This window comes from Moschus berezovskii, chromosome 5, assembly GCF_049115385.1.
Source record: "Moschus berezovskii isolate FMDL1 chromosome 5, NW_MosBer_1.0, whole genome shotgun sequence".
NCBI lineage: Eukaryota > Metazoa > Chordata > Mammalia > Artiodactyla > Moschidae > Moschus > Moschus berezovskii.
Window position 1 is genome coordinate 81513767 of NC_142464.1, and position 11145 is coordinate 81524911.

At 41.5% G+C, this 11145-nt stretch overlaps 1 long non-coding RNA gene across 1 annotated transcript; it reads right to left on the bottom strand.

Annotated features, from left to right (window-relative positions):
- Positions 1–995: 995 nt before the first annotated feature.
- On the bottom strand, positions 996–9640 carry LOC129562213 (uncharacterized). The gene is made up of 3 exons (XR_008687140.2): positions 9477–9640; positions 4417–4547; positions 996–1465 (listed from the first exon to the last, which is right to left on the bottom strand). It is a non-coding gene; the product is annotated as an uncharacterized LOC129562213 (long non-coding RNA).
- Positions 9641–11145: the final 1505 nt, after the last annotated feature.

The following is an 11145-nucleotide window of genomic DNA, read 5'->3' on the forward strand; positions in this document are numbered from 1 at the left end:
GAGCCTTAAGTTGTTTCCGTATCTTGGCTACTGTAAATAGTGCTAATGTGAACACTGGGGTGCATGTAGCTTTTCAAATTAGAGTTTTCATTTTTCCTGGGGATATGCCCAGGAGTGGGATTGCTGGACCATATGGCACCCTATTTTTAGTTTTTTAAAGAACCTCCATTCTGTTCTCCATAGTGGCTCCACCAACTTACATTCCCTCAACAGTATAGGAGGATTGCCTTTTCTCCACACCCTCTCTAGCATTTTTTTGTTTGTAGACTTTTTGATGATGGCCACTCTGACTGGTGTGAGGTAATACATCATTGTAGTTTTGATTTTCATTTCTCTAATAATTAGCAATCTTTTCATGTACCTCTTGGTCCTCTGAATATCTTCTTTGAAGACGTGTCTATTAAGGCTTCTGCCCATGTTTTGATTGGGTTGTTTGGTTTTTTTGGTATTGAGCTGTATGAGCTGTTTGTGTATTTTGGAAATTAAGCCCTTGTCAATCACATAGCTTGCTAGTATTTTTTCCCGTTCTGTGGATTGTCTTTTCATTTTGTTTATAGTTTCCTTTGCTATGCAAAAACTTATAAGTTTGATCAGGTCCTGTTTGTTTATTTTTTCTTTTATTTCTTTTGCCTTAGGAGACTGACTTAAGAAAACATTGGTACAATTTATGTCAGAGAATGTTTTGCTTAGGGTCTCTTCTAGTTGTGTGGTGTCATGTCTTACATTTAAGTCTTTAAATCATTTTGAGTTTATTTTTGTGAATGGTGTAAGGGAGGTTTCTAACTTCATTTATTTATGTGTGGCTATCCAACTTTCCCAACACCACTTGCTGAAGAGACTGTCATTTCTCTATTGTATATTCTTGCCTCCTTTGTTGAGGATTAATTGACCGTAGGTGTGTGGTTTTATTTCTGGGCTCTCTATTCTGTTCCATTGATCCCATCATGTTGTTTTAAACACAGTCTTTTATTTAGGAATTTTCTGCAGCACCCAAATTACATCATCATAAACGGTAGCTCAAGGTACCATTATTTAAAAATTGCTACATTCTGAGATAACTGGTTTTCCAGGTAAAGAATATATTGCAATACAAATTGTCAATAGAAAAAAGATTTTCACAGAGTCTTCACATCTTGTTGAAGAGAATGTTTTAGACAAAGAAGACTGTTTCAAGAAGCTGAAGAGCAATTGGGAGGCAGTGTATTATGGGATTTCATCTTATGGTCTCTAAAAAGACAAGCTTGCCCTGCTCTCTCTGTGCATTTGAATCTGTTAGGAACCCTGGCAAACAAGTTGTCTACATTGTGTGTATGTGAGCCGGTGGATCCACATTTTTTCCAGTTTGAGTTCAATCTCTGACCATCATGAGGATCTTTACATGCCATCAACATCAGTTGTTGGGTTGGTCCATCCAACATCTCCAGGCCTGCATGAGGGCTGAGGAACCACTTGAAGAGGACTCCTCCTAAAGGAACAAGGAAGCAGACAGAACAAGTTTGTGCAGAAGACAGTCATGGTGTCAAGTTGAGTTTGGTGACTGCCACTCAGTTTGGTGTCTCTGCCCAGGATTTCTATATATTTATGTCTGAGAGCAATGGGAGAAACAGCTGAAAGTGCTTTCAGCTAAAGAACACTCACCTAATTAAATGAAAATAAAAAGCTCTATGGGATTGAGAAAAAATACAAGCAAGACTATTGGTCATAATGCTTCCTGAGACTGCTGCTAAAAATGACCATTTCTGGGTAGATGAACACAAGAGAAATTTCTTGTGTCATAGCTCTGGAGGCCAGAAGTCTGAAATCAAGATGTCAGCAGGACTGCACTCCCACCCGAAACCTTAGGGGACCATCCATTCCTGCCTCTTCTGTCTTCTGATGGCTGCCCTAGCATCTCTGGACTTGTGGCCTATTCATTCCAAGTCTGTCTTCATGACCCCTCTCTGTATGTCTATCTCTTCTCCTCTGTGTGTTTATTTTATAAGGATGAGTGCATGAGTGCTAAGTCACTTGTGTCTGACTCTTTTGCGACTCTATGGACTGTAGCCCTCCAGGATCCACTGTCCATGGGATTCTCCAGGCAAGAAAACTGGAGTGGGTTGCCAAGCCCTTCTCCAGGAGATCTTCCCAACCCAGGGACTGAACCTGGGTCTCCTGCATCTCCTGCATTGGTAGGTGTGTTCTTTATCACTAGCACCACTTAGGAAGCCCCATACAGTTGCATTTAGGGCCCACTAGGATAAACACCTCCTCTCAAAATTCTTAATTTAATCACATCTGCAAAGACCTTTTTTACCCCCAATAAGAAAGCATTCACAGATTCCAGAGCTTTAATGTGGGTATCTTTGGGAGGCTACTTTTTGGCTTACTCCGTGACTCTTAAATACCCTAAAAACAGAGTAAAATTTAAAGTGGAGGAGGAGGTGCTCTCCCCCTGCTTTGCCCTGCACTTCATTAGCGCAGGGGACAATGCAAGATCCTGGCATCAAAATCCAGGGACATACACTGTAATTGAGCTTACTTAATCCTAAAGACCCAAGAGAAGCTCCCAGTGTGCCTCCAGAAAGAACTTTGCACAGGGCCAAGATACTGCATTAGCAAGAGAAGCAAGAACACCCTAAGACTTTACTATGTGAACAGGTTTGTATGTAACAAGGCTAGTACATAAAGCCTGGGGCTGTCTTGGAGGAAGTACAAAAGAGGCCCCCTGCACTCCCGCCTCTGAAGCTATTGATCCAACTGGTCAACTTCTTGAAAGGGATTCAACTCCTGGCTTCTAGGCCTGCAGCGTGCTCTGCCTCTGGGGGAAGAGCCAGTTGGGTGATTGTCAAGGCTTCACTGCCCAACCCCAGGCAGCTTGATCCTTCAGGCCAGCCCTGGGGTCTGGATGGTGTGTTCCAGATCCAGCCTGGGGTGAGTTACAAAGGTCTCACCAGAAGCATCTCAAATCAGCTTGGGCTCTGGGGGATGTAGGATGGAAATGGCCAAAGACTCAGGCTGTACACCAAGCCAGAGGGAGAATGCTGGCAGCGTGGAGGCGCATGTAGTGGGAATATGCTAAGACATAGTCCAGCAGGATCCTCTGTACCCAGGCCTGCAGGCAGCACCAGCACATCAAACAGTCTGAGAGCTATGGGCAGAAAGGGGAAATTGGAAGGACTGGTTGGGCTTGACATTGCTGAACACTTCGCTGAGTATCTGGGATGTATGGGGATCTCTGAGCAGAACCTGAACTTTATTTTTATTTTGCTTTTAAGAAAGAACAAATACAATCATGTTACTGTCTTTTTTTTCCTGCTGGCCTGTTGCTTGAGAGAATTCAATGCATCTGCCCCAAACACTCAAGTAGCTGAGGAGTGCCCTGGCAGCCAATCATTCTGTTCCGCCTTGATAGTGTGAAGACCCTTGTCAGGCCGTCAAGGGGGAGGGACGCAGGTTGAAATCTCACATCCCTGGAGCTTTGCATTTGGTCCTGAAGCAGGAAAGACTGTTGCAGTGAAAAGCCCGGGGTCGGGGTTCAGGTACTAAGTGCCAGGGCTTGACTTTCAGTGATAAGATTTGGAGGAGGGTGGATTTAGTGTGAAGAACTGGGTTTTACTTGCTAGGAGCCTGTTGAGCTCTTCAAAGGCTAAACCTACGTGCCTTTTTTTTTTTAATATGGTTGTTTGTTTTGATCTCCAGCTTCCTGCAGTATCAGTTTCTGTCAGACCAGTTTGTTAAAAAAGCACTTTGAGTAAATACCAGGGGCCAGGATGAAAGTCAAATAGGGAGTCAAAAGTGCTTTGTTTTCATATAACTTGAATGTAATTCTCACTCAGGGTTAAACAAACTTCTCTTCAGAATAAAGAATGCCCATTCGCTTGGGCAAAGTTTCGGAGTTGGGGAAGAAACAGTGATAGCCCTGGAGTTGGAGACCTACCCTATGTTACTGGAGGCATTTGGTTGCAACTGTGGGCTTTAAAACACCAAGAAGGGAGTTCCCTGGTGGTCCAGTGCTTAAGACTTAATGTTTTCAATGCAGGGGGCACAGGTTCGATCCCTGGTTGAGGAACTAAGATGCCATGTGCCATGTGGTATGACCAAGAAAAAAAAATAAAAAAGAGTCATACATTTTTTATAAACTATGTTCCTGAAAAGTTTTTAAACTGATTTCTATTCACAATGTAATAGATGAGCTCTTCAAAGAAGTTTCAGCAGAAAGTTTCATAAAGCAGGTGCTGGCAGGGCCAGGATTAGAGTGAAGTAATGAAGAGGTGGCCCCAAAACTCAGCAATCAATATCAATAATATGTTAATCCAATATTCTAACAAATCAAAATTAATGCAAAAAATCCATGATTAACAAAATCGGCAAAATTTTAAATGAAGACAGGTCCTGTCTATGACGGTTTTTTTCCAGCAAGCGAAAAAGATTTCTTACCATTTCAGGTTTCATATGAAATCCAAAACCCAGGGCTTGTCAAGGACAATTGCATTGTGTCCATGACACTTTCTTCTCTGAGGTTTCAAGCACCTGCAACTGCTTCAAGTGGAGATAAGATTACTTCTTCTCTGATTGAAAGATAGAGAAAAATGTTTAGGTATCAACTCCCAAGATACCCTCATCACTCACTACCTTGATAAAAGTGACCCCATTCTTCTGTCTCCACTGAATGTAAATACCTTAACGACTGTTTATGTATTCAATGATGGTGCCTCTGCATTTATCACATGTTCTTAGTATGTCTACCTGTGTTGCTGGATTAATTTGAAAGCCCCCCTGGGATAGACTTTCAACTGAAGTCTACAGTGGACAGTTAGTCATACTGGCTGGACGACAGTGATGATGATTAGCAACACACTAGTAACCACCAGTAATAGAGTAGAATTGGTTCATGAAACGTACATGAGGATCACTATGTGATGAGCAGTGCAGAGACCCGGGTGGGTGCAGAAGCAGAAAATAAAATAAATCCACTTTGACCATATGTGGGAGCCTGGGCTAATATTCTCAAGAAAGTACTCTGGTATTTACTTTTTTCTTTGTTTCCTTTTGCCCAGTGGGTAGAAAGTCCTCTCCTTGGGCAGAGACCTATTGTGCAATGATGAATGGAAGGGTGGTGTGCTGGATACTTTCCATTCTTTTCTACCAGATGCACTTTCTGTCCCACTCCGTGCTTTAGTTCGGTAGTCTTTATGAACTTTATCCACAAGTATCCCTGGTGCTCTGTCTTCGAGTTGGGTTAGAATGGAAGGCAGTAGCACAAGATAGAGGAAGGAGAAGAGAAAAGTTGGGGTATTTAGTCCCTTGGCTCTCTTCTTGCTGGGCTTCAGATTGGCTGCATTTCTCTACTGAAGGACACTGTTCAGGCCCTCTTCTCAGCTGTTCTCTCTGGGTTTTGTAACTACTCCCTCCCACTATCTCTTTAGAGCTGGGATGGGGGTGATCTAGCCCTGAAAGGGATCAGTATCCCTTGTTGGTTTTCTTCACCCTACCCACACCTTTTTAAACAGCCTTATATTAAACCCCCTTCCTCCAATGACCTTTGTTGGTGCGGCCTCTCTCAGTGGCAAGACACTGACTGATGCAAGTCGAAGGCGCCTATCACTCAGCAAATGTGGGACACAGTCCAGGCCTCAGGACCCTCAGCTCTGGCAGTGGCCTTTCCCCTTCGAGAATAAAGCAGCCCTACCTGGCATTTCCTGGTTTTAGATCCTGTGCATAGTCAACTGTACCTGTGAATGAGTGAACTGTTGGAAAATTAAAGAACAGAGAATCCCCATTAGCATCATCTCTACATCCTTGAATTTTAAATAGTTATTCAAGAATGAGAAGCTTAACACGATCCCCAAGAATGATATCCAACTGCCTGCCAGTGACAGGGGAAAGTCCTTAGTCAGCATAAATAAATACAGCTCCAGCAACTGGGTCACTAGTAAGTTTTCTGCCATGTTCCGAAGTCGATGTTCCAGAACCCAGACAAGATGCTCTGTATCTACAGAGCTGTGAAGATGATAAGTGATGCCAAAGGATCAGGGGACTATTCTGTGCTCACTGAGGTACCACCTGTGCCCTCCTGCACGTTTAACTTGATGCTTCACACCTAATGGCACCCAGGACACCCCACAAACCTCTTTTGTACCACCTCTCTCTCCAGGTATGCCTCAACAAGGAAGCACTGTAGCCCTGATGACTTGAGCAGGTAACTTACCACTCTCAGGAAAATCAACCTTAAGATGAAACTAAAGGCAATGGACTGAAGGTGTGGAAAGAGCCTGAATTCTTGAGGATGTCATCCACACTGTACTGGAGCCCATCCTTACTTATGACTTATGCTACAGTGACACAGTGTCATCCCTTATGGTTTCATCAATTTAGTTAGAGTGTTTTGTTTCTTTCAGTCAAAAGCTATGTGACTCAAGAATATTTACAAAAAGTTCACAGCTAACATCATATTGATTTATTTAGTTTTAATTATTTCTGGCTGCACTGGGTCTTCACTGTTGCAAGCAGCCTTTCTCTAGTTGCAATGCATGGGCTTCACCCTGTGGTGGCTTCTCTTGTTGAGGCTTTTGGGCTCTAGAGCTTGGGCTCAGTACCTGTGGTGCACGGACTCAATTGTTCTGCAGTATATGGGGTCCTCCAAGACCAGGGACTGAACCCACGTCCCATGCACGGCAAGGCAGATTCTTAACCACTGGACCACCAGGGAAGCCCAACATCATATTTAATGATGAAAACTTTCCCTCTAAGGTCAGGAACAAGGATATTTAGTTTCACTACTTTTATTTAGTGTAACACGTACACATACAAATAGTACTATTAACAATAAACAAGATCAACAAGGTTGGAAAATACAAGATCAATATACAAAAATCAACAGTATTTCTACACACTAGCAAGACCAATCCAAAGAAGAAATTCAGGAAATAATTCCATTTACAATAACACCAAAAAAGATAAAATATCCAGAATAAATTTAACAAAAAAGGTACAAGATCTGCATACTGAAAATTATAAAATATTGTTGAAAGAAATTAAAGAAGGACTAAATAAATGGAAAGACATGGGTATTTACAGACCTGAGCATTTACTATCATGAATATGGCAACATTCCCCAAATTGATCTGTAGATTTAGTGCATTCCCTATCAGAATATTAACTGTCTTGTAGAAACTGACAAACTTATCCTAAAATTCATATGGAAATTCAAGGAACCCAAACTAGCCAAACAACCTTGCAAGAGAATAAAGTTGAAAGACACTGATTTTAAAATTTATTATGGAGGTTTCCCTGGTAGTCCAGCGGTTAAGACTCTGCACATCGAATGCAGGGTGCACAGGTTCAGTTCCTGGTTGGAGAACTAAGATCTCATATGTCATGGGGCTCAGCCCAAAAAAATAAATAATTTATTACAAAGCTACAGTTATCTAGATAATGCAATAATCACACAAAGATAGATCTATAGATCAATGGAATTGAATTGGGAGTCCAAAAATAAGCCCTTTGGATTTGTGACCAAGTGATTTTCAACAGGAGTGCTCAGATAATTCAGTGGGAATAGAATAGTTTTTTAACAAATGCTGGTGAAACAAATAGATTTCCACATGCAAACAAATTAAGTTGGACCCCAAAATCACTCAGTATACAAATTTTAATTCAAAATTGATGGAAGACTTAAACGTAAGGGCTAAAACTATAAAGCTCTTAGAAAAACAAAAAAGAGCAAATCTTCATGATCCAAAGTTTGCTAATACTTTTTAAAATATATGGCATCAGAGAACACAAATGATGAAAAAATAGATAAGTTGAATTCCTTCAAAATTAAATGCTCTCATGAGTCAAAGGACACTACCAATAAAGTAAAAGAAGACACACAGAATGGGAGGAAATATTTGCAAATTGTATAGTTGATAAGTAACTTGTATCTAGAATATACATGAAACTCTTCAACTCAACCACAAAACATAAATGTCTCAATTTAAAAGTGAACACAAGATTTGAGCACACATTTCTCCAAGGAAGATACACAAGTGGCCATGAAAGATACACAAACCCATGAAAAGATGTTCAACATCATTACTTGTGAGAAAACACAATTAAAGTCATAAGATACCACTTCACAGCCATTAGGATGACCACTAGAAGACTACAAGAAATGTTGACAAGGATGTGCCTGTCTCCAAAAATCTCCTTCAAAACTCTGCCCCAAACTCCAAAAGCTCTATTCATTCCTATAAACACTCAGACTAACTGCAAGGAGGGTGCTCACTCCTGGAGTGGTTTGCCTGTTTACTTCTGTATATAAAAACTTCCTGTCTCAGGACTTCCTTGGTGGTCCAGTGAGCAGCTAAGCCTACACACAGCAACTACTAAGCCCTCACACCATGACTAGAGAGTCCATGCGCTGCAAATAACATCTCCCTTGCCATAACTAAGACCTGACACAACCAAATAAATAAATATATATTTTAAAAATCCCTGTCTCAAAATGTTCTTTGTGTGGGTGCTGCAATGCACCCCCTGAGTCTCCTTCTGGAATGAAGGACTTGCCCCTGGTGCTGGAAATGTGACCAAAAGACAACTCTCAGCTGCCAGCCCTCTTTGAGGACTGCCTCTCAGGATAAAAACTGCCTTGCTAAGCCAATCTCTTTCCAGAAGTAGGCCACATACAATAACTGATCAACAAAGGGGTATAAAATCCCAACCCCTCACTCAGACTTGGGGCACCTCTGCAGAACCATTTCGGACCTGAACTTACCTGTGGGGTTGGTTAAAGCCCTTTGTTGGGTCTACAGCATAACTCAGTTTTTCCATTTGTCTAACCCTGCTTCCTCTTCGTCCCTTTCAAGGGTGATGGTTTTAAGAGCACTGTGATGCCCTACCCAAACATACACACACAGACACACCACACACACACACAAACACACACTTAATACGATGCTCCTCATCTTTGTTGCAAAACATCAAGGGCAGGGCTTCCCTGGTGGCTTAGTGGTAAAGAATCTGCCTGCTAATGCAGAAGACATGGGTTTGATACCTGGTCTGGGAAGATCCCACATGCCTTGGAGCAACTAAGCCCATTGACCACAATGTTGAGTCTGTGCTCTAGAGCCCGGGAGCTGCAGCTACATAGCCCAACTACTGAAGCCCGTGTACTTAGAGCCCATATTCCACAAGAGAAGTCACTGCAATGAGGCACCTGCACGCCGCCACTGGAAAGTAACCCTCAGACTAGAGAAAAGCCTGCACAGCAACAAAGACCCAGGACAGCCAAAATAAATTAATGAATTAATTTTAAAAGCAGCATTAGAGGGTGGGGACCTGGGGCTCTAGATTCCCAAGTCAGTGAGACCTATGTTCTTCTTATAGGACTGGCTTTCAGTAATTCACCAGCGTGAGCCACATACACACTGGTTTCTTTACAAATGAATACATTAAATTAAACAAATAGAAAGTGCACACATACTAGAAAGGACATATTCAACAATTCTCCTCACCCAGGTTTTCATTTTCTTGGAGGGTACACTTTCCTTATTCTTTGGGAAAGAGTTCTTTCCTCATCTGTAAAAGGGAACAAATAACCTCTTCAAACAGTTGAAGATTCGGTGAGCGAGTGTATGTGCCCAGCATGCTGTGAGTGCTCCACCAGAACAGAAAAGAAATGAGAGTACTTCTGAAGAGCAGGTCCCTTTGTTATCCCAGGACTCTCAGACTTAATGGTTAAGGTTCTCCAGTTTCTGTGGGAGGAGGGTTGCCACTTCAGTCATCTTCACTTGATACATTTACCTGCATGTGTGGGAGAGGCTCTTTCCTATAAATTTGCCTCATGAGAATGTATATTACGTTCCCCACAGGACCCACGGCAACATCATCATAGAGGTATGTGCCTTATGAATCTTGAAAGGGGTGATTGCAGTACGTGGTTTCTTAGGCGTATTTGTCCATGAAATCCACTCCCTCCCTTGATTTTTGAGTCATACCTAGCAACTAAATAGTTTCCAGCAGAACACATTTTTGGAAACTCTTATCTCTTCCATCTGATTCTATTAATTTAGGAGAATATTCTCCCCAAATAACAGTGGGCTAGCCCCTACATAGAGCTTGCTGAACTCCAGTTTGCAGTCACAACACTAATTGGTAGTAACAGCTGCTCTTTGTTGAGCACCTAACTTGGTCCTGAGAGCTTTACAGACATCACCTCTTTCAACTCTCTCAATAGACATTTTAGAGATGACTCCGGAAAGTTCTACAGTAGAGATGAGAAAACTGAGGAGCAAGAAGGTTAAACAGCTTGTAACATGGCAAGCAGTGAAGTCAAGATTCAAATACAGATCTATCTGACTCGAAAGCCCATAAATTTCAATTTCTGGTTTGAACTATACATAGTGGTATAGAGGTAGCATCTCTCTTCTTCTCTTCATTGAAATCAGCTAAAAGCACCTGAGATAGAAAAACAAAGACACAAAATTCCTTTTCTTAGAAATGTTAATATGTCTTACTATGATTATATTTTTTTCTTTTCCCTATTTCTTGTGATTTTTGCTTTATGTATCTTTCTTTGTTGTTTGGTGTCTAATGGCTTATGATGTCTATCTTCTTTGTGAATTGTACCTTTTATCATTAAAAAATTCATCTTTGTTTCATTTAAAAATAAATAAATTTAATTTTAAAATTCTTTTTCTTAGAAAGTAGAAGATACATAAAACCTCAAGTCCCCAATTAGTTGGAAGGGCTGCCAAAACCACTGAAGACCAAGGGGACATGTGGGAACAAGAAGAGAAAAAGACCTATAGTAAGGGGACAGAGTGGCTGTGTATCTCAGAAAGAGCTGGATGCCCTTCTCCAAATCAAGGAGCAAAACCTAACCCTCTTGTTTGCAATTTTGGGGCAAACCTGTCTGATGGTACCAAGAATTTCCCTACACCCTGTTTGGTATCAAAATGAGGTTTCCAAAGAACAGAGACTAGCCACATTTTCAAGAAGCTCTGTCTCTGTGGCAGCAGAGAAGGGTCTTTGAGTCATTAAAACTTCACAGCTGCTCATCTGCGTAGGAGAAGCAAAAGCTAAACAAACTCACTTAAAACCCCAAATCAAGAAAAATTTCAGCTAGCCTGACCCTTCTCCTTCACAAACCTTCTGCAAACAGCTCATCAAGGAAAAATTCAT